Below are 20235 nucleotides of genomic sequence, written 5' to 3' on the forward strand. Positions count from 1 at the left end.
AGCCCTCGGGCAGGACGGGTGCCCGGGGCTGTGTGCCGACCATGGCCTGCTGGCCGTGTAGTCGCCCTTCTCTCCCAAACAAGAAGGGCTTTCAGGACGCAGGTGTGTGAGACTGGCATTATTACAGAGGAAACTTTGCGATCTATTTTTAACGGCTTCGAATCCACTGAGTGACTCGTTTGAAGTCATCTATATTTTATTACTAATAAGAAACAACTAGGATGCGAAGCAAGTCAATGGAAAAAGGAAAGTCTTTCCGACAGGTGTGCTGGAGCAGCTGGGTCCCCATGTAAATCAACCCCGATGCCACACGTCACACAAAAATTAATTCAAGACGGAGCCTAAATATAAAAGCCCAAACCTTCCTAGCAGCCTTAGAGAAGAAAATGTAAAGGACTATCTTTGTGACCTTGGGTGGAGGCAGTGACTGCCTAGAGAGGACACAGAAAGAGCTAGTAAAGAAAAAACAATGATCAACTGGACTTTTTCAAGATTTAAAACATCTGCTCTTTGAAACACGTCATTAAGAAAATGAATAGGGGGACTTCCCTGGCGGCCCAGTGGTTAAGAATCTGCCCTTCCACTGTAGGGGGCACAGGTTCGATCCCTGGTCAGGAGCTAAGATCCTGCATGCCGCGCGGTGTGGCCAGAAAAGAAAAAAAAAAAAGAATAGACAAACCACAGATTGGGAGAAAATATCGTGACACGTATATTCAACAAAGGATTTATATCCAGAATATACAAAGAATTCCTACAATTCGATAATAATTTTTTAAAAAATCTTTTGAAAAATGGGGAAAAGTCCTATAATTCAGTAATTTTTAAAAAAAGCTTTTTAAAAAATGAACAAGTACTTGACAAAAAAAAAGATTTATAAATGGCCAATAAGTTGGAAAGATGCTCAACATTATTAGTCATCAGGGCAGTGCTTTCAGGAAGCTGCAGAGCAGCCGGAACTCATCTGTAGGGGCTAAAAGCAGATCAGAGGTCGCCTGGGCCTGGGAAGAGATTGATGGAAAGGGGCCCACGGGAATGTTCTCTATCTTGATAGACATGCAGTTTACGTGGACGGGTGCATTTGTCAAAACTCATCAAACTGTATGCTTTAAAATCTGTGCCTTTCGCTGTGCGTAAACTATACCACAAAGGAAAAGAGACAAATGACACGTGCTGCATCTCACATTTCCACGCATCTCACAGCACCACGGCTCCAAAGTGGAGACAGCAGCTCGGCGCCGAGGGCGCAGGCATAGAGATGGGTGTAGAAGGGGCTCGGGGACTCTGCGGGCAAGATCATTCTTGAGTCGACCACACACCTGGGGCAGGCAGCTCTCTCCAAGGAGAGTGGCCACACGGGGGAGGGGACAGGGTGCAGCTGCAGGAACAATAATGTGAGATGGCGATTCCAGTCACTCGGGGGTTGTGATGAGGGTTGAATGCATTGAAGAGGGCAACACTCTCAGTTTTTAGCACGATATACTGACCATTACAAGTGAATCCGTATTTTTCTTAAAAACCCACGTTGGGAAAACGTGCTGGAGTTAGAAGGTGGGGATGATTGTTTGACTGTCTGAATACATGAAAATTCACTGAACTGTGTGCCTTGAAAGGGTGAATTTTATAGGATGATAATTATATCTCAATAAAGCTGTTATAAAAAATGTTAAACATGCATTCACTATATGACCCGGCAACCCCTTCCTAAGGTGTTTCCCAAGAGAAATGAAGCACAGGATGTTACTGAGTTGGGTGAACAAGGAAACCCAGGCAGAGGTGAAGGCAGCTCAGTCTGCCGTCCTCTCCTTCCCAGGGGTTTGGCCCCAGAGAGCTGGGCCAGAGTGAGGCCTGGCGTACGTGCGGATGCTGTTAAGCTGGGGTGTTCCTCCGTCCGCCTCTCCATGGGGGAGGGGCCGCTGGTACCTGACCTCCTCAGGAAGGCTCAGTGGACCTGCCCCCTGCTCTGTAACGTGTGGTTTCCCCACCAGGAGCACGAGAAATGCAGAGTCCCGGGCCCCTTCCTGGACCTGCTGAATGAGAGCCTGCATTTATCCAGGTCCCAGATGATCCGTGTGTGTGTGTGTGTGTGTCACGTCCAGAGATGCTCTGAGCTGGAGCCGTGCGCTCCTTAGCCAGGAGGATTGAGGCTTCGCCAGGCTGCACACGTCCCCCTTAGATCCTCGGGGCCCTGTTACGATTGAACGGGCGTCCATCCTTCAAAAGGGACCTTGAAGTCCTACCCCAGCACCTCCAGGGCGAGACCCCATTTAGAGACGGGGTCCATGGAGACGCAATGATTAAGATTCCCACGATGCCTGGTGTCCTTATAAGAAGACAGCCATGTGAAGACAGACCACCAGAAGCTAAGAGAGGCAAGGAGGGACCCCCTACAGGAATCAGAGGGCGCATGGCCTGCCGATGGCTCTGGAGATGTGAGAGAATACTTCCTGTTGTTTTAGGCCACCCGGTCTGTGGGCGCCCTAGGAAGCAAATAGGGATCCCAAGACAGAGGGAGCAACCTCTTGTCCTTAGGACTCTGAAAAGACGGCCCCGCACGTGGCCGCGGAGGGAACCCCTAGTAAATGGGGGCTGCCGTGTCTTTGGGTGGAGGGAGGCCTTCAAGCCTCACCTTCCCAGGAGGCTCGGTCTCTCTCAGCCTCAGTGCACCGGCCGGGCAGCCCCTTGGGCAGAACATCCGGAGGGCAGCGGTGTCCGAACTGGTAGCTCGGCCTCAGGGCCCAGAACCCACAGCTGAGACGCAGGGGAGCCTCCCAGCTGGCTCTGAACTGAGGCGAAGCCAGCCAGGCCGGGCCCGGCCGCGCAGAGAGGGCCCGCGGGTGTGGATGCCCTCGACACCAGTGGCCAGAGGGGAGCGGTTCCCAGGTGCTCTCCCCGGTAGAGACAGGCTCCTGGGCCGCCCAGGGATCTGCCCCTCGGGGCAGGAGGAAGTGCAGGGCCCGACCGGCTCTCACTGCAGGGCCCCAGCGCAGGCTGTGCCCCAGGCCCTGCGGGCAGGGCGTCCCAGGCGGAGCTGCGAGGGGCTCTCACTGGGCCCCCAGCCAGGCACCTCTCCGTTCCGCCCAGGCGAGGGCGGTCCGGATGGTCACGGGGGAGTTGGAGCTCGTCCAGATAACACCTGCAGCCCTTTCTGGTTCGCCTGCCCTGCGAGGCCTCGGCCTGGGCAAGCAGCCCCTCCCTCCTCTCCTCCCCTCCCCCCTGCCCCTCTGGCCTGGATTAATTCAGACCCAGGTGATGAGAATGAAGCCGCGGCCCCGCCAGAGGGAAGCGTGTTGGGTCTGTTCACAGCCTCACCCCTTGGATGAGGGCTCAGCGCCTGGCAAATGGCCGCTCCCCAGCAAGGGCCGCGGCCAGCGCTCACGTCGCTGTGTGTCACTCACCGCACGGGCCGGGCGGGCGGCAGGGCCTCCTCGCGGCACGGGGAGGCTGGCTACCTGAGCTCCTCTGTCCCCACGGGCAGAACCCGGCCGAGGGAGAGGAAGCAGGGCCGGCCTCCCTGAAGCGGGCCCCGGGGCTGGCCAGCTCTGAGGTCACGCTGCGCTGTCCCAGTCTGGGTGCCCGCACGCAGGTGACCGGCCTCTTCTGTGCCGGCCCCTCCAGCAGGCTCTCGGCAGCGTTCACTGGCTGTTCAACCCAGGCCGGGAGAGTCTGTTCACTCTTGGACTGATGCCGTGTGTGGGCCTCAGGACCTGAAAAATACTGTTGAATGGGGTCACTTAAAGCACGTTTTCAAGAAAACACAGGAGGTTTAGCAAAATGGTTAAAAACTTGGGTTTTGGAGCCAGGCAGAGGTAAGCTCAAATGTGGGCTCCTCGAGAACACCTCTTGGCCTCGCGGTGCACATCTGCAGGATGGGACAGTCCGTGTTGCAAGGACTACGTGACACCACGTATGGGAAAGCTGCTAGCATGGGGCCTGGTAAGTAGACAGTGAAAGGGAAAAAGGAGATCTGGTTGTGGGTTCAGAGAAGGCCACACTCCCAGCTAAAGGGATTGCAAGGTCTGGGAAGCTTCTGGAAAAATGTAGTGTCACATGGCGCTATCCTGGAAGGTCTGGACTCAAAGGAACCTTAGAGATTGTTTGTCCGGTGGCTCCATTTTAGAGATGAATTGCTGAGGCCCAGAGAAGTAAAATGACTTGTATTAGTTGGATGAAGAACAAATGGAGACTGACTAGACAATTCTCTCATTGTACAACAAGTCTGGAGGAGGCAGGGCTGGTTCCGTGGTCCAGTGTCGTCACTGAGACCCCAGCCTCTTCCTCCTGCTCTGCCAGCTGCAGCAGGTGGGCGATGTCTTCCCCTCATGGCTACAACATGGCTGCAAGAGCACCAACCAGCATATCTCCACACAGCCTCCAAGAGCAGGAATGGAGAGGGCAAGGGATCTCAGTTTCTCCTCACAAATTTCTTTTTCTCATAGAGAAAACATTTCTCAGCCTTCCCTTCAAGTCTCATTGGCCAGGAGTGGTTCACAGGCCCACACTCCAGCTTTTTTAAGACCTGGGAAAGGAAGTGTCTGTCATTTCCAGCCTCTATTGTAGGAAAAGAGGCTCTACCAAAAAAATAAGGGGGATGGGGATGCTATTTCATAGGCAACCAACAGCGTCTCCCAGACTGGCCCAAAGTCATCCAGCTACTTGCCAGCCAGACCCCTGCAGGGCCCAGGATAGAACACTTGGCTCCAGGCCCAGCATCGTTTCCAGATGTCTCCTCCTGTATTTTGCTGCCTCCTTGGTAAGCAAGGCCTTTAGAAATGGCGTGCAGTGAAGGGCCCTGTGAAGGGCAGCTAGTCTCTGGCCAGAGGACTAGGGAAGCTGAAGCTTGGAGTCCAAACTGAGCAGAGCGCTTGGAGGCCGGGCCGGGGAAGCAGAGGGAGCCGCTCAGCCCGGAACTTCCCCAGGCTTCCTTCCCACTGAGCCCGCCCCTCAAGACCCTTCTGCCTGGACATTTGTCAAAGAGGGTGGCGACATGCATTGGAGGATTAATCGGACGGGGACACTGGTATTCGCGACACGAGAGCTTTTTGCCCTCAGGAGCTACCAGTATGTTTACTCGCTGGCAGGCGCCTGTCCTCGCGTGTTTAAGTCCTTTACAGATGTTAATTTTTTGTGTGTCTGTAAGGATGGTTCTGTAGGTGGTTACGATGCTTCCCAGACAGGTGGACGGACTGGTTCAAAGTCAGGTAGGAGCCTGGTGCTCTGGCTCCCTGGGACTTACCACTTTTGTTGGCAGGGACACTGCGTGTCGCCAGAAATCAAAATGCTAAGCTCTCTGTCACTCTTTCAAGCCAAATGTCAAGAAAGCAATTATGGAAGAGCCAAAGGCTTGGAGGCAGGGAAGAGCCAGCCCCACCTGGGGGCTGCACGTGGCTGGGCCCAGGCTTCCAAAAGGCTGGTGGGGATGTGCTGGAAAGGGCAGGAGCCGTGGCTACCTTAGACGCTGAGGAGTGATGTGGCCACAGGTGTGCAAGGAAAGAGCAGAAGAACATACGGCGGCCAGGGGAGCAGGGGGGAACTGCCGGGGAGCCCAGCGGCGGGCCCTGTGGAAGCAACGCAGACGGGAGGCTGGAAAGAGAGGAAGCGCCTGGGGCCTGGTGGGACCAGCCGACAATGACGGTGAATGGCGGATTTTTTTTTTTTAATTTTAATTTTTTAAATTTTATTTATTTTTGGCCGTGTCGGGTCTTCGTTGCTGTGCGCGGGCTTTCTCTAGTCACAGCGAGCGGGGGCTGCTCTTCATTGCGGTGCGTGGGCTTCTCACTGCGGTGGCTTCTCTTGTTGCAGAGCACAGGCTCTAGGCGCGCGGGCTTCAGTAATTGTGGCTTATGGGCTCAGTAGTTGTGGCACGCAGGCTTAGTTGCTCTGCGGCATGTGGGATCTTCCTGGACCAGGACTCAAACCCACGTCCCCTGCATTGGCAGGCGGATTCTTAACCACTGCGCCACCAGTCCATCTCTGGGATGGAGGGACAGCGGCAGAAGAGTCTGGAGGGATGGAGCTGTCCTGGGCCTTCCCCATTTGCAGGATCTCTTGTCTCTGATGATGCTGAGATGCTGGCAGAGGCCAGACTGCACCACAGCCTCCAGAAGAAAGGCATCTCTCGCCTACCCCTGTCGTGGGTCAGAATCACAGGCCAGCACAGAGAGTCGCCCCTTCTTGGGAGGGAGGAGGGGACTGAGGCCCTCACAGCCGTGGTCACTTGCGTGCAGTCCAACGTGTCAACAGCACATCCCAGACCAGACCCAGATCGCTGGGTGCCCGGCCAAGGCCGAAGCTTTCATGAATTGTTTAACCCCCGAGAAACACATCTGTGATTTTTCTCCCCAAGGACCCCATGTTTTAAGAGATTCTCATCTACCAAACAGCTGCATTTACCAAGCAATAATTTATTCATTTTCTCATTTTTAAAATTAATCAAAGATATACGTAACTGCCAGCCAGGGTCTCTGGTCAGCAGGACACAACCTTATTACCACCCGGGCTGATTTAATTCCTGCCCGAAGCAAAGAAACTTGACATTTTAGGCAGCCTGAGCAGCCTCGCTGGGGGAACGTGGAGGTTTTCACTTCGCTGTGTGAGATGTTCACAACAGCCTCCAGACCCTTGTCACTGATGCGTGGAGCCTGGGACCCCTATTGGGAATCACTGCATGGTTTTAGCAGGAAATAAGGCACGAAGGGAATCTCACCGTCCCAAAGTCTGGCCACTAAACCGTTGAAGGGTTTGTGGCCTGGATCAAGCCCCTGCCCGCCAGGAGCCTCGGGCAAACCACTCTCTCCCTGAGCCTCAGTTTTCCCATCCGTAAGCTGGGAGTGAGAGAGTAGTCAGGGTTCTTAGCTGCCCATTTTCTTAAGTACAAAAGAATGTACTAAAAGGATGCTGAGGGAAACAGTCTGGCTGTTCCTCAAAGAGTCAACATAGAACTACCGCATGACCCAGCAATTCCACTCCTGGGACTGGACCCAAAAGAATTGAAACAAAGACTTCAAACAAAAACTTGTGTCTATTCACAGTAGACGAAAGTTGGGAACAACCAAATGTCCATCAACGAGCGAATGGTTACACAAAGTGTGGTCTATACGTACAATGGAATACTATTCAGCCCTAAAAAGGAGTGAAGTTCTGACAACACGCTGCAGCAGGGATGAACCTTGACAGCACTACGCTGAGGGGAAGAAGCCGGACACAAAAGGCCACGGAGAGTATGATTCCGCCTGTATGAAATGTCCAGAATATGCAGGTCCGTAGAGACAGGATGCGGATCAGTGGTTGCCGGGCACTGGGCGTGGAGGGGTGGAAAGGGATTGCTTAGCGGGTACAGGTTTCCATTTGGGGGGATGAAACATTCTAGCATTCAAGGACGGTGACGGTTACACAGCCTCAAGGAAGAGCTTGATGCCACTGAATTGTGCACTTGACAACGGCGAAGACGGTAGATGCTGTGTTGTGTGTATTTTACCACAATAAAAGTAGTGTGCAGACAGTGAGATGCAAATATATATGTGTGCTGGCTAAGTTGCAGGGTGGCGGGACCTCCGGGAGCCACGCCTGCAGCCTCGCCGTGGGTACACAGACACAGACACGCCAGCCACTGGCCCTGCCCGCCCGGGCTCTCCATCTCCTGCAACCACTCCGGCCTCAAGTCCCTGGGACTCTGCGCAGATGCGTCTGATGGGGGAGGCTGGGTCACATCCCCGGGGCGCTGCCAGGAAGGCTGAGGCAGCTCAGAATGCCAGCTGTCTACAGCAGAGGACACATGGGAAGGACCTGGCCGGGGCATGAAATGCTGGTACGGGTCCTTCCTCCTGTGGCGCATCCAGAAGGAAACAGGTCACAAAGGAAACACTGCTCCTTAAAGGACTCCTGGAGCGAGGCCACCTTCCCCTCCCTTATCAGCCCTTCTGAACACCGCCCACCCCCCCCCCCCCCCGCCCAATTCACGCAGCAGAGACAATTGCTCCTTCTCCGTCCCATCCAGGGCTTTCTCCCTTTGGACAAGGTGACAACAGCCGCTGGTCCTTTATCCAGTGGACACTCTCCCTGGCTTTAGTTTTCTGTGATTCACTTTGCAGTTTAACACACGGACCCTATCACTTAGAAGCCAAATGACAGTGAGATGGTGCCCAGGTGGGGCGAGAGCTGTGGGACCCGCTCTGCTCTCCGTGCTGGGAGACAAACCCCCTGCCTGCATTTGTCCCAACCCGGCCGTTCACCCACCTGGTGGGGAAGACGCGGCACCTCCAATCTCAGCTACAGACAAGGCGAGAGGGAAATGAGCAAAACCGATGGATGGGATCAGAGTTAGGTTTTTTTAAAGAAAAAACATTTAGTACAATTTTAAACTTCCAGGAAAGTTGCAAACATAGTACAAGGGACTCCCATATAGCTTTTATTCTGATTGGCCACTCGTTTACGTTTTATCCCATTTACTTATCCACTCCCCCTCTCTTCTCTCGACTACTTCATTTTACCTGTAAATAGTCCAGGGTAGCTAATCAAACTCAAGCCTGTGCTTAGTTCCCTCATAGCTCCCATCACAAACCACACATATTTATCTGCCGATGTGTCATCCGGCTTCCCTCCCGCTAGAATGTCAGCCCCACGATGGCAGCCGTGTCATTGTCACACACCCACGACCGTGCGGGCACACGAGATAAACTCCTAACCACAATTTGCTAAACTAAGCACAGGCATGAAACAGAGCGACAGGGTCCCCCTTTAGGTTTATGGACCAGGAAGGTCTCTGCAGGGTTGATATTTAAACCGAGACCCAAAGGTGAGAAGCTGCTGTTGAGTGGAAGACGCTGTGAGCCCGGGCAAAGGCAGAGATGAGGTGATTGAGGACCAACAGATGATCAGCAAGGCTCGTAGTGGAGGGGACGGGGTGGCAGGTGACGGTGAGATGCAGCCGAGGAGGAGGACGTGCACCAGTCTTCCGTGTGGCCTTGTAGCCAGGTGAAGGGTCGGACTTCAACCTCAGAGAAAGGGACGGCCCTGGAAAGGTTTAGGTGGGTGAGTGCCGCCTTGCGTGGAATGGATTGGAGGGGGGCCCATGTGGAAGTGGGGAGACCAGCTGGAGGAGCCTGCAGTCACATTGGCTGGAGACCGTGGTGCCTGGGACCAGGGTAGAGAGGGAGGAGGGAGGGAGGGAGGGAGAAGTGGACAGATTGGACACGGATTGATTGGATGCAAAGAAGAAGGGGAGGGTGGCACAAGGACGACGGCCCCTGGGTTTCATGGCTCAGGCAGCTGGGGGCTGGTGGAGAAACAGCACAGGTTTGTGGACTCTGGGGGGTGTCCAAGAAAAATCGGACAGAGTGAAACAGGCAAGGAAGACTTTATTCAAGACTATGGTCGTAGGAGAGAGAGAGTGAATTTAACAGGGGCAGCCGGGGATGTATAGCCAGTGGGTGAGGGCAGAGTGAGGGGGTCAGTGAGTGGAAAGTTACCAAGAGGAACTTGGTTAGGTGTCAAGGGTTGGGGGACTCTTGCTAAAATGGCTTGGCCAGCATCCTGACAGCCTGGGCTCTGCCAGCTAAGGTCCGCAGGCCAAGAAGAAGGCTCAGGAGAACCCGACTAAAGTTTGATCAGGGGGGAGTCCTCGTCACAGGGAGGACTTGGGGCATCTGTTCTGGCTGAGTCATGTCCAGGACGATATGTCCAGTGTGCAGCTCGGGATGTAAATCTGGAACCAGAGGCGAGGTCCTGGCTGGATGCACGAATCTGACCATCGCTGAAACGCCGGCCTGGGAGCGCACAGCATCAGTGAGCTCTCAGACCTGTGATGGACTCTGACGGATGAGCGCCCCCTGGAACTTCTACATCCCGAGAGCTAAGCTCGCCGATGCCGCAGCCTCCCCCGCCCCCAGGGAGCAGAACTGGCCACTCTTCTCCCGGGACTCCGGGTCCTCAGCGCCTGAAGGCAGGTGGAGGCTTCATAAGGGCCCGGTCCCTTGTAAAGAAAGAGGATTCCCGTGCTCCCCAGTGTTGACTGAAAATACTTCTACTGTAATGACACCTAAATATATATGATTATAAAACTACATCGAAATGCCTTCTGCTTAGAGCTATGATGCAATTATCAACCCACAGTGAAGTGAAGAAGGAAAAGCACAGCCCGTACATCCCCACCCTCAGCTGACCCCACTTGGAGAAACACGGGAGAGGTGAGCTCTGACATCCCTTCCAGTCCTAACAAGCGATGACTTTCTGAGCCTACGGTGCTGAGGGAAAGGCCGTGATTATGCAGCAACAATAGAGAGGCTCAATCAGAGAATGGTTACCTCGAGACCCAGAGGTCACGTGGAAGGTAGCCTCCAACAGAATAGACAGGTAATAAAAAATTAGCATTTTACCTAGAGGAACGTAAACAAAATACGGGTGGCGAGAAGAGCAATGTCAGTGCTCTGGTGAAGAGACGTCTTTTTCCAGATTTGAAAAAGCTCAACTTTTATCTTTCTTGACTCACTTGGCCACATACATAAGAGGTTTTTGTTTTTTTAATTAATAACTGGTAAGAAACCTTTTCTAAGTTATGATGCTGTTTTATATTTGAAGAAGTTAAGGGTGCTATTCATTTTATTAATTAGAAAAGCAGGGGAAATCATGCTTAAGGCTTCTCACCTAACACCTCAACTAATAGTATTTTGTACATTCCTTCTAGCCCTCTCTTGTGTGTACATATTTTATCGGCTGTGTGTGTGATTTTGTATTCTTTGAAGATGTAAGATTGTGATATGTGTTTTTCTCTATTGCCAGGTAGTGTTAGTTATAATTTTGTTGACTCCATTTTTATCCATTTCTTGTATATACTACACGTTGCAGAATCATCCTCCTATGATTTCCTATGCAAGTTGCCGTCCATCTGTCACCCGTATAAAAAACGCTGCTGTGAACATCTTCAGACCCACAGCTTTTTCTGTCTTGTGGATTGGTGCATTGGGCTAGATTCCCAGGTGGGAATTTCTGGGTCGAAGGGTACAATTTTATTTCCAAAATCATTTCTGATGATCTAAACAGAGATGTGAGGATAAAACGGATAAAACGGGGGAAAGGCAGATTTGCAACAGACACCAAGAGCAGATTGAGAAATCCCGAGGGAGAAGCAGGGGCTGTATCAGCAGGCAGAGCTGGTCCTGCGAACGCAGGGGTGTTGGCGCTGTCTTCTTCAAGCTTCGTCGCTGCCTCCAGGCAAGGATACTGAGAGCCTGGCCGCAAGAGCAGTTCAGGAATGCACGGATCAGATCCTCCAGGCAGGGAGATGCAGCCGCTCTAAGTCTCCCGTTACCAAGGCGACCTTCACTTTTCCCCTCTTTTCTAGGTTAGTGGTTCTGAATCTGTGCTGGATGGTTGGAGAGGATTAGTTCAAAAAAGGGGAGAAGTAAAGAAAATGGCTTTAAAAGAGAATTTAATGGTTAACCTGAGGAATCGGGACCGAGCACGATGCAGAGAAACCTTCTGGTCCATTCCTGGTTCTGTGTGATTTCATGGTTTGATCTTTTCTGTGCAGTGAATTTATTTCCATTTTCCCTTAATAAAACAGAACCACCAGCGTGCTCCACTGCGTCTAATCACATGCAGCCTGTGGAGTGTCAAAGGCCCCTGTCCCAACGGGAAAAGCACAGAGGCATAATAAGGTGATGATGACAGCCGGGGAGAAATTAAGAACAAGGAGTCTCGAACTCACACGCCCGATGCTGGCATGACGTGTTGCCGCGGGGATGCACAGGACCTGGCAGCACGTGGCTCCCGCAGCTGGCAGGAAGCCTGGAAACTTCCAGAGCCCTTCTCCCTGCGCTGGCTTTTCGCAGCCTTAAAAGCCAGCCTGGTGGGTCCCTTCCGGTCCCCGGGTACCCGTGTGCAAGCCAGGCGCCTGGGCTGCTGCTGCCTCTTCCCGGGGCGTGTCTGCAATTTGCAGTCACGAGGAGGCACAGCCTGAGCTGCGGCTTTGGGCTCAAGAGACACAGCGGGCAGAATCCACCCCTGCGTGAGGTGTGGCAAGTGTGCCTCGTGGCCCACGGACCGGACGACCTTCCGTGTCACGTTTTCCCCAATGCATTTTCTAACCCTGAGCTTGCGCGCTGGCAGATGGGGCGTGTGACTATGCTGGTCCCCAGGGCTCCGTCCCTCCCAGCCCCCGGGTTTAACACAGCGCTGATGTGCGGGCGTCCATCTGGTCCTCGGGCGTCACACACCCAGGCTGCTGCTGAGAGCAGGTGCCACTGCTCCACTGTCGCACCAGAGGCGGAGAATCCGTGTGGGGCCTGCGGCGCATCGGGCCAGACACCCCCCGCGGCTCTTTCCTTTCTGGGGTTTGTCCTCTCGGAGAGGCAGGACTGTGTTGCGACGGCAGAAGTGGCTGGGCACCTCTTTTAAGCCTGCGTGATCATTTACGTTTCTTCCAGGTGCTTAAGTTCCGTTTCCCCAAGTACTTAGGGTTTCCTACAAAATAAAAAAGCCAGAAGGGAGATCCGGTGATGGCAGAGGTAGACCCCACCACATGCTCCCCCGAGGGCATCGAACACAACAGCTGCTGACTTGCTTGAAGTGGGGAGGGGAGCAGAAGAGGCAGATCCTGGAAGACCCCTCCCTCTCCCCTTCCCTCCCCCTCCCTCCCCTCCCCCTCCCTCCCTGCCCCTCCCCTCCCCCTCCCCTCCCCCTCCCCTCCCCCTCCCCCTCCCCTCCCTCCAAATAGCACTCTACCAAATGATCTCTTAAAGTCCTTGCATCCTTGTGAAGAAATTGTGCTTCTCATGCAAGTGCCCCATCACCTCTCAGTAAGACGTGACCTGCATCTCTGTCCCAAGCTGATTCTCCAGTATTAACCTCCACCAGCAAGGTGGCACCTGGCTGTGTAGGTGGCATTCTCTCCTGCTGCCCTAGGGGTGGCGAGGTGAGCATGGACACTGGGTGGATTGGGGTTCTCCCAGCAGACGGCCGAGTCTCAGTTAGGGACAGGAGGAGAGGCAGGCCCGCTACCTGGCAATGACCCAGCTTGGGGGGGACGGTGGCGGGGGCCCATGTGGCAGCTGACATCCTTCTCTGCTCTACAAGGAAAGCAGACATTGGCCGGGGGCCTGGAGCTGGGAGGAGGGCCTCCCCAGGGGGAGGGGAGGGGGCGGGAGGTGTGGATTGGGCACCTGCAACAGTCAGGAAGGAGTCGGCTATGCTGCCCACCCGAAGTTACACGAGGCCCTTCAAGGACGGTCCTGGCTTTGCGATCGGCCAGCTGCCACTTGCAGCTGCCTGCAGGCCTCCGTGTTAAAGTTTCCAACTGAATCCAGTAATTTATTAAAAAGAAAAAAAAGACGTCATGACCAAGTTGGGCTTCTCCAGGGAATCCAGAGCTGGTTTAACATTAGGAAATCTGTTAAGATGATGGACCACATTGAAAGACGGAAGAAGACCTGTCCTAGAATGCTCATAGTACCGCTTCTTTAGATGTTTGCCAGTAAAACAATGGATTCATGGATTGTGCTGTATTCACGTAGGGAGTACTATGCAGCCATGAAAAATGCAGGAGACACATGCGTGAATCTCAAAAATGTAGTGTCGAATAAGGAAAGCAAGTTGCAGAAGAATACATATACTGAGATTCATTTATAATAAATATAAAACATGGAAATGATACTATATCCTGTGTAGAGATGCATGTATATGTACTGACCATGTGAAGCAAAGCATGGCGATTGTAAGGTCTGATTTCACGGTTTACCTGTTCATGGGGAGCTGGTACCATGAGAGCTTCAAACATACGGGCAACGGTTTATCTCTTTAATCAGATGGTGGATGCACAGTAGTGTATTGAATTATTCTATAGACATTGTGTACATCTTGAATAGTTCACGGTACAGTCATATAAATTTTGAATTTGCTATGAAATGAAAAAGAGAAACAGGGAAGCAGTAACGGGGACTACTATCTAGATTAAATTTTGATCTATGAAGACGCATCAGTAAGAATTTGGGGAGAAAGGAAAATGTCATTTGAGGATTCTTGGTGTTGGGCATATATGCATGTACTATAGACTTTAGAAGAAAGGCTTAAGAAGTATATATAGAGAATTGCCATGATCGAGAACCAAGTTTAAAGTTTAAACTGGATATTCAAGTCCGAGGGAGGAAAAGGCGAACCAGGTAACCCCACACAGTCCCTCTAAGGCCACTGTCCCCTGAAGACATCCCGACTGAGCCGGGGGCCCTGGGCTCAGCTCAGCTTTTATAAGGCCCTTTGCAGAAGACGGAGGCAGGGGCGTCCACACAGAGAAGGGAAAGAGAGGCGGGGACCCATGGGAGGAGGGTCAAGAAGGTTGAGCCCCAGAGGAAGCTGATGCTAACATGAGGCTGGAGACCCAGACGCCCCTGCCGAGCAGACGGGCGCGGGGAGGCCCAGGCGCCTGCTCACAGAGCCCAGGGGTCACCCTGCTTCCGGGGGGCCAAGGACCAGAGATGTCAACGGGCCTCTGCTGCTGCCCCAAGGGAACTGAGGACCGGTGAGCGGACAGCCGCTTTCAGGAGATTCAGACCTAAAGTGAGGCAGGGATCACAGACCACGTGATAACTGGGGGCCAGGAGGGGCCGTTGTGTTTCCAAAAAAAGGGATTTTCACAAACTTGGTTTCAATTCCCTGTAGCACCCTTCCTCCCTCTTTTCCCTTTCTTCTTGCTTTCTTTCAATAGACACTTTTTTTAAATTGAAGATACAGGGGTTCCCCATATACACCCCAACCCCACAATGCACAGCCTGCTCCACCGTCGGTCTCCCCACCATGCGTGCATCTGTTTCAGCTGATGAACTTACACTGACATGTCATTATCACCCAGAGTCCTGTAGTGTGCTCTAGGTTCACTGCTGGTGGTGTACATTCTGCGGCTTTGGACAAATGTGTAATGACATGTGTCCCCATTACAGTCTCATACAGAGTAGACTTGCTGCCCTAAAAATCCTCTGTGCTCTGCCTGTTTATGTCTCCCTCCCCCCGACCACAGGCAACCGTCAATCCTTTTACTGTCGCCATAGCTTTGCCTTTTCCAGAATGTCATACAGTTGGAATCATACAGCGTGTAGCGTTTTCAGGTTGGCTTCTTTCACTCAGTCACATGCGTTAAAGATTCCTCCACGTCTTTTCGTGGCTTGATAGCTCATTTGTTTTTAGAGCTGAATAGTATCCCGTTGTCTGGATGGACCACAGTTCATTTATCCATTCACCTATTGGAGGACGTCTTGGCTGTCTCTGAGTTTGGGCGATTATGAACAAAGATGCTGTTAACATCTGTGTTCAGGTGTTTGGGTGGACCTACATTTTCAGCACCGTTGGGTAAACACCTTTCTTCTTCCCCTTCCTCTGTCCTCTTTCCCTCCTTCCTTCCTCCCACCCTCCTTCCTTTCATTAGCATTTCCTGTATCTAGAAAACTGTAGGTACCAACCGTATCCCTCTCATGGCCTTGCATTGTCAGTTGCACTTCAAGCACGTCTTGGTCCCTCAATTATAGATCAAGCATTATTTTTCTTCCCCTCCCCAGGCCTGGCCTGGTGCAGTCGTGAAATCCTGTTTCAGGATATGTTTAGTGAGTGAAAGAATGGACACCCCTCAGGGGATGACGCTGTCCCCGCTCCCTGAGGTCTTAATGAACAGAACCATGAATGGGACCGACCACCTGCCCTTCCTCCGCCCTCAGGCCTCTTAGAGGGGACCCGGTGTGGGGAGCTAGAGGCTGCATCTCTCGCCAGGGGTCACCACTGGGGAGTGGCAGCCATGTCACTGGTCAGATCCCCCCGGGGAGGGGCAGGCAGCGCTCCGTGACAAGCCCAGGAGTGGGAATTTCATCCCGCGAGGAAAGCCCCACAGACTCCAGGCCAGGGCACCGCCTTTCAGAAGGACAGAAAGTGAGAAAAAGCCTGGAGGGTGGAGGATAGCAGCAGGCAGGTGGGGGCCAAGCCTCAGGTGAGTGATGGAGCCCAGAGTCAGGCGGGTGCTGGGGGCGGAGACCTGGGAGAGGACTCAGAGATGTTGCCAGGGGTGGAGTCCACGGGGCTCGGAGGCTATGACGGCCTGTCCTGGCTTGGGCGACTCGCGGCGGGAGGGGTGGCTGGGGGCGGGGAAGGCACGGAGGCCAGTTCTGGACGTTGTAGGGTCTAAGAGCCTATGGGGCGTCTGGGTAGAGTGGTGGCTAATGTTGTGTGTGGGTCAACTGGACGGAGCCTCAGTGCCCAGATATTTGATCCAACACTATTCTGGTGTGTCTACGAGGGTGTCTCTGGATGAGCTGCCCCTTGCATTGCTAGACTGAGTAAAGCAGACTGCCCGCACCCTGGTATGGGTGGGCCTTGCCGAAGTAGTTGAAGACCTGACGAGCACGAAGCCTTGGCCTCCTGCCTGAGTTGGGACGTGCTCTCCTGCCCGCAGGCCGGAACGGCGGCACCGGCTGTCCTGGGTACCAGCTGCAGACCCTGGGACTGTTCAGTCTCAGCAGCGGTGGTGCTGGGTTCAGGCGTGAAGGCTGTGGGAGAGGAAGGACGTTCTGCTTCTGCTACCCGTGAGCCTGAGCCCACAGCCCCCACCTGGATGAGGCTGGTGGCCCTACCTTGGCCGCACAGACCTGAACTCCTGTGCATTTCAGACAGGTAGATGCAGAGACTGATTCTCATTCACTCACTCACCCAGTCATTCATTCATTCATTCATCCATTCATCAATTATGATCGTAAAAGGGTCCAGGGAAACACATAGGGGCTTTGCCATTTTTGCCACCTCAGGACGTTTTCTTAATTTCTAGCTGTTTCCATTTATCTGCTTAAAAAAGATGTTAACACTCACAAGATGCTGTATATAAAGTGCCTGGCGCACAGCAGATGCCCAGCGAATGGTCCTTGTTAATACTGGCGCTTCTGTGCCGCACCTGGGAATACGTAGATGGACTAAGCGCAGCTCCGTTCTCAGAATGCCTACATTCTGTGAGGTGTTACGTTTCTTTCCAGCAGATGTCATGAGAGCAGGCATGTCTTGGAGGAGGTGCAGTGGCATCTGGCCAGGGGTCCAGCCCTCCCGGAGCTGTCCACCCTCCGTGGGAGCAGAGCACCCAGCCCTGAAAGCAGTGGGATGGGGTTGCGTGGGGTGAGCCCTGCCCCAGGGCTGGCTGGCCTTCCCCTTCTTCCTGGTCCACCCACTGGTCAGGCGCCTGAGCCTTCTGGGCTGCGCCCCAGCTCCGCCCCCCGTGGACACCTGGCTTTGCACGAAAGGGCAGGGGAAGAGGGATGAGTCTGGTTCCTGGTCCCACTGAAGCGTGCCTGAAAGCCCATGGATCTGAGACGGAAGGAAATGAAGGCATCGCTGCCTCCCCGACTCTAAAAGAGCAAATGTTTGGGAACGCGGGCGCCAGAACGAAGCTGCCTGCACTGCCGTCCCAGCCCCTGTTCAGCTCAAGTCACACATGTGCTAAGAGGCTTTCAGCTCCAGGCGGCTGGTAGACATCGGCTGACAGATTTGGGATCTGATAAGAGACTGTTGATTTCATCCATGTGTGTGATGTCGGAGATGAATTTTAACAGTTAAAATGGGGAAAGGAGAAAAAGAGCTCTAGACCGTTGCCAGGTTTGCAACACTGGCTGTTTCTTCTAACGGATTTCTTGAAACTGTCGACTCTCCACATTGGAGGCGCTTGTGTGTAACGGTGGGTTGTTACCATGTGCCGTCTGGGGAAGCCGAAAGGGGTGCATAGAGCAGAAAAGGGAGCTGTCCGTGGGCGGGGAGGGTGGCCCTTTGCAACTGAGAGCCCCACCCTCCTCCGGGTCCCTGTCCCTTCCTGCACACACAGTCGGTGCCCTGGGCAGGCCAGGAGCTGTCAAAGCCTGCAGGGCTCTCTCCTGAGGAATGCCAAGGGATTCTAGCCCAAGGGGTCTACCCATCGAACCAGGGATTTAAAAATGATTATTAGCTGTCCTCTGCAAAAGCGAGACGCCAAAACCAAAGTTCCCTTTCCCGGGGAACTCTGATGAGAAACTTCAAAGTTTATATATTTAAATTTAACATCAAAGGATTGGTTGTCTTGGAAGCCACTCAGACACGCATCGTGCAGCCCCAAAGAATGACTGCGTCTGCAGTGCGAATGGTGGGCACCGGTGGCCTCGACCACCAACTGCCCTGGGTCTTGACTTCTCTGCAAGTTGCATTTGGTTGAACACAGACCCTGTTCCCCCAACCGGCCAGGGGCAGGTCAGGAAAATAAGGATTCCTTAAATCCAGAAAACTCTATGCAGTTTCAAGGGGTTTCCACCCCACCCCCGACAGAAGCTTCTGCCATGCCTGACCTGGGAGGAGGGTGGTGAAACACCGGGTGCAGAGCTCTAGGTGACGCTGAGCGGGGGTGGCTCCTCTGAAGGGCCGTTCTCAGTGTCTTCGGAGACCGGCTGAGGCTTTTCCCGCCAAAGGCACTTTGGCCGCCATGCCAGCCAGCCACAGACAGTCCGCTTTTAACTTTTTTTTTTTTTTTTTTTTTTTGCGGTACGCGGGCCTCTCACCGCCGTGGCCTCTCCCGTTGCGGAGCACAGGCTCCGGACGCGCAGGCTCAGCGGCCATGGCTCACGGGCCCAGCCGCTCCACGGCATGTGGGATCCTCCCGGACCGGGGCACGAACCCGTGTCCCCTGCATCGGCAGGCGGACTCCCAACCACTGCGCCACCAGGGAAGCCCAGACAGTCCGCTTTTATCCATACGTACCGGATTAGAGTCTCTAAAAATATGTCACTCCTCTGTTTTAACAATGGAAGGTTCAATACAGTGAATCACATGAGAAGACTCTTGCCCACGTTAAGTTATGCAACTTAAAATTTTTTTTTTATATTTTAAGAAGAGTTTTAGGTTCACAGCAAAGCTAAGGGGAAGGTACAGAGATTTCCCCTATACTCCTGTCCCCACTTATGCTCTGCCCTGCCCCCCACCATCAGTATCCCCACCTGAGTCGTGCGTTTGTTATGATGGATGGACCTCCACAGACACGTGATCATCACGCAGCGTCCATGGTTTACAGTAAGGCCACTCTTGGTGTCGTACATGCTAGGATCTGGACAAGTATATAATGACACGTATCCGCCATTACAGTGTCACACAGAGTAGTTTTACGGCCTTAAAAATCCTCTACCTATTCACCCCTCCCTCCCCACAATTCCCGACAACCACCGATCTTTTTACTGTCTCCATAGTTCCGCCTTTTCCAGAATGTCATACAGTTGTGTGTAGCCTTTTCAGATGGGCTTCTTTCCCTTAGTCATATGCATTGAAGTTTCCTCCGTGCCTTTTCATAGCTTGATAGCTTATTTGTTTTTAGTGCCAAGTAATATTCCATCGGCTGCATGGACCACAGTTTATCCGTTCACCTCCTGGAGGACATCTTGGTTGCTTCCGAGTTTGGCACTTTAGCAATAAAGCGGCTCTAAACCTCCGCGTGCAGGATGTTTCCGCGTGGACCTAAGTTTTCAGCTCCTCTGCGTTGCAAATACCAAGGAGCGTGATTGCTGGAAGTTATGTGATTGTCGTTTGGGAGCATTTAAATGCCCGGTGAGCATTTAAAAAACAAATCCCTGTGCCCACCCCAGACCCCAGGCCACTGAAATCGGACTCAGGGAGCGTGGAGCTTGAACTGGAGTTAGACCAACCTGTCGGGTGAACATGCCGGGCGGCTGAGGTTGAGAATCGCTCATTCACAGGCTGACACCAGATTCTTGAGTTTCCATGGACTTCTGGTCAGCCTCAACAGGTAGAAAAAGACGTGCAGACCTGGAGAGCGACAGAGAAAGGGTCAAGGATCAACTGTTTGTTAGGTTTTGTGAAACATGTCTGTCAGTGCTCTGCATTTGACCAAAAATCAATTTCACTTTTCTAGAAAATCTCTCATGGTAAGTTAACAGCTGCCCCTTTGCACTCCCTTTGACTGACACCAGGCCCCTGAGCTCTCGTTTTATGGGATTCCAGCATCCCTGGGCACACCGTGGCCACCTCAGACCGTGCCAACCGACCCCAGATCCCAGGGGCAACTGTTCTCCGTGTGACCAACGCAGACTCGCTCTGCCCGGGCAGGGGACAGGGGCCAGCTCCCTGCTCCCGGCAGATACCTCGTACCCGGCCAGCTCCTCTCGGCTGACAGGGCTGTCTGCCCGCGGCAGCGAGGGGACTTCAGGATGGCCGAGGCGGACGGATCCTTAGGGGCTCAGGCCAGTCGCTTACATG

The sequence above is a fragment of the Stenella coeruleoalba genome, assembly GCF_951394435.1.
Source record: "Stenella coeruleoalba genome assembly, chromosome: 10".
NCBI lineage: Eukaryota > Metazoa > Chordata > Mammalia > Artiodactyla > Delphinidae > Stenella > Stenella coeruleoalba.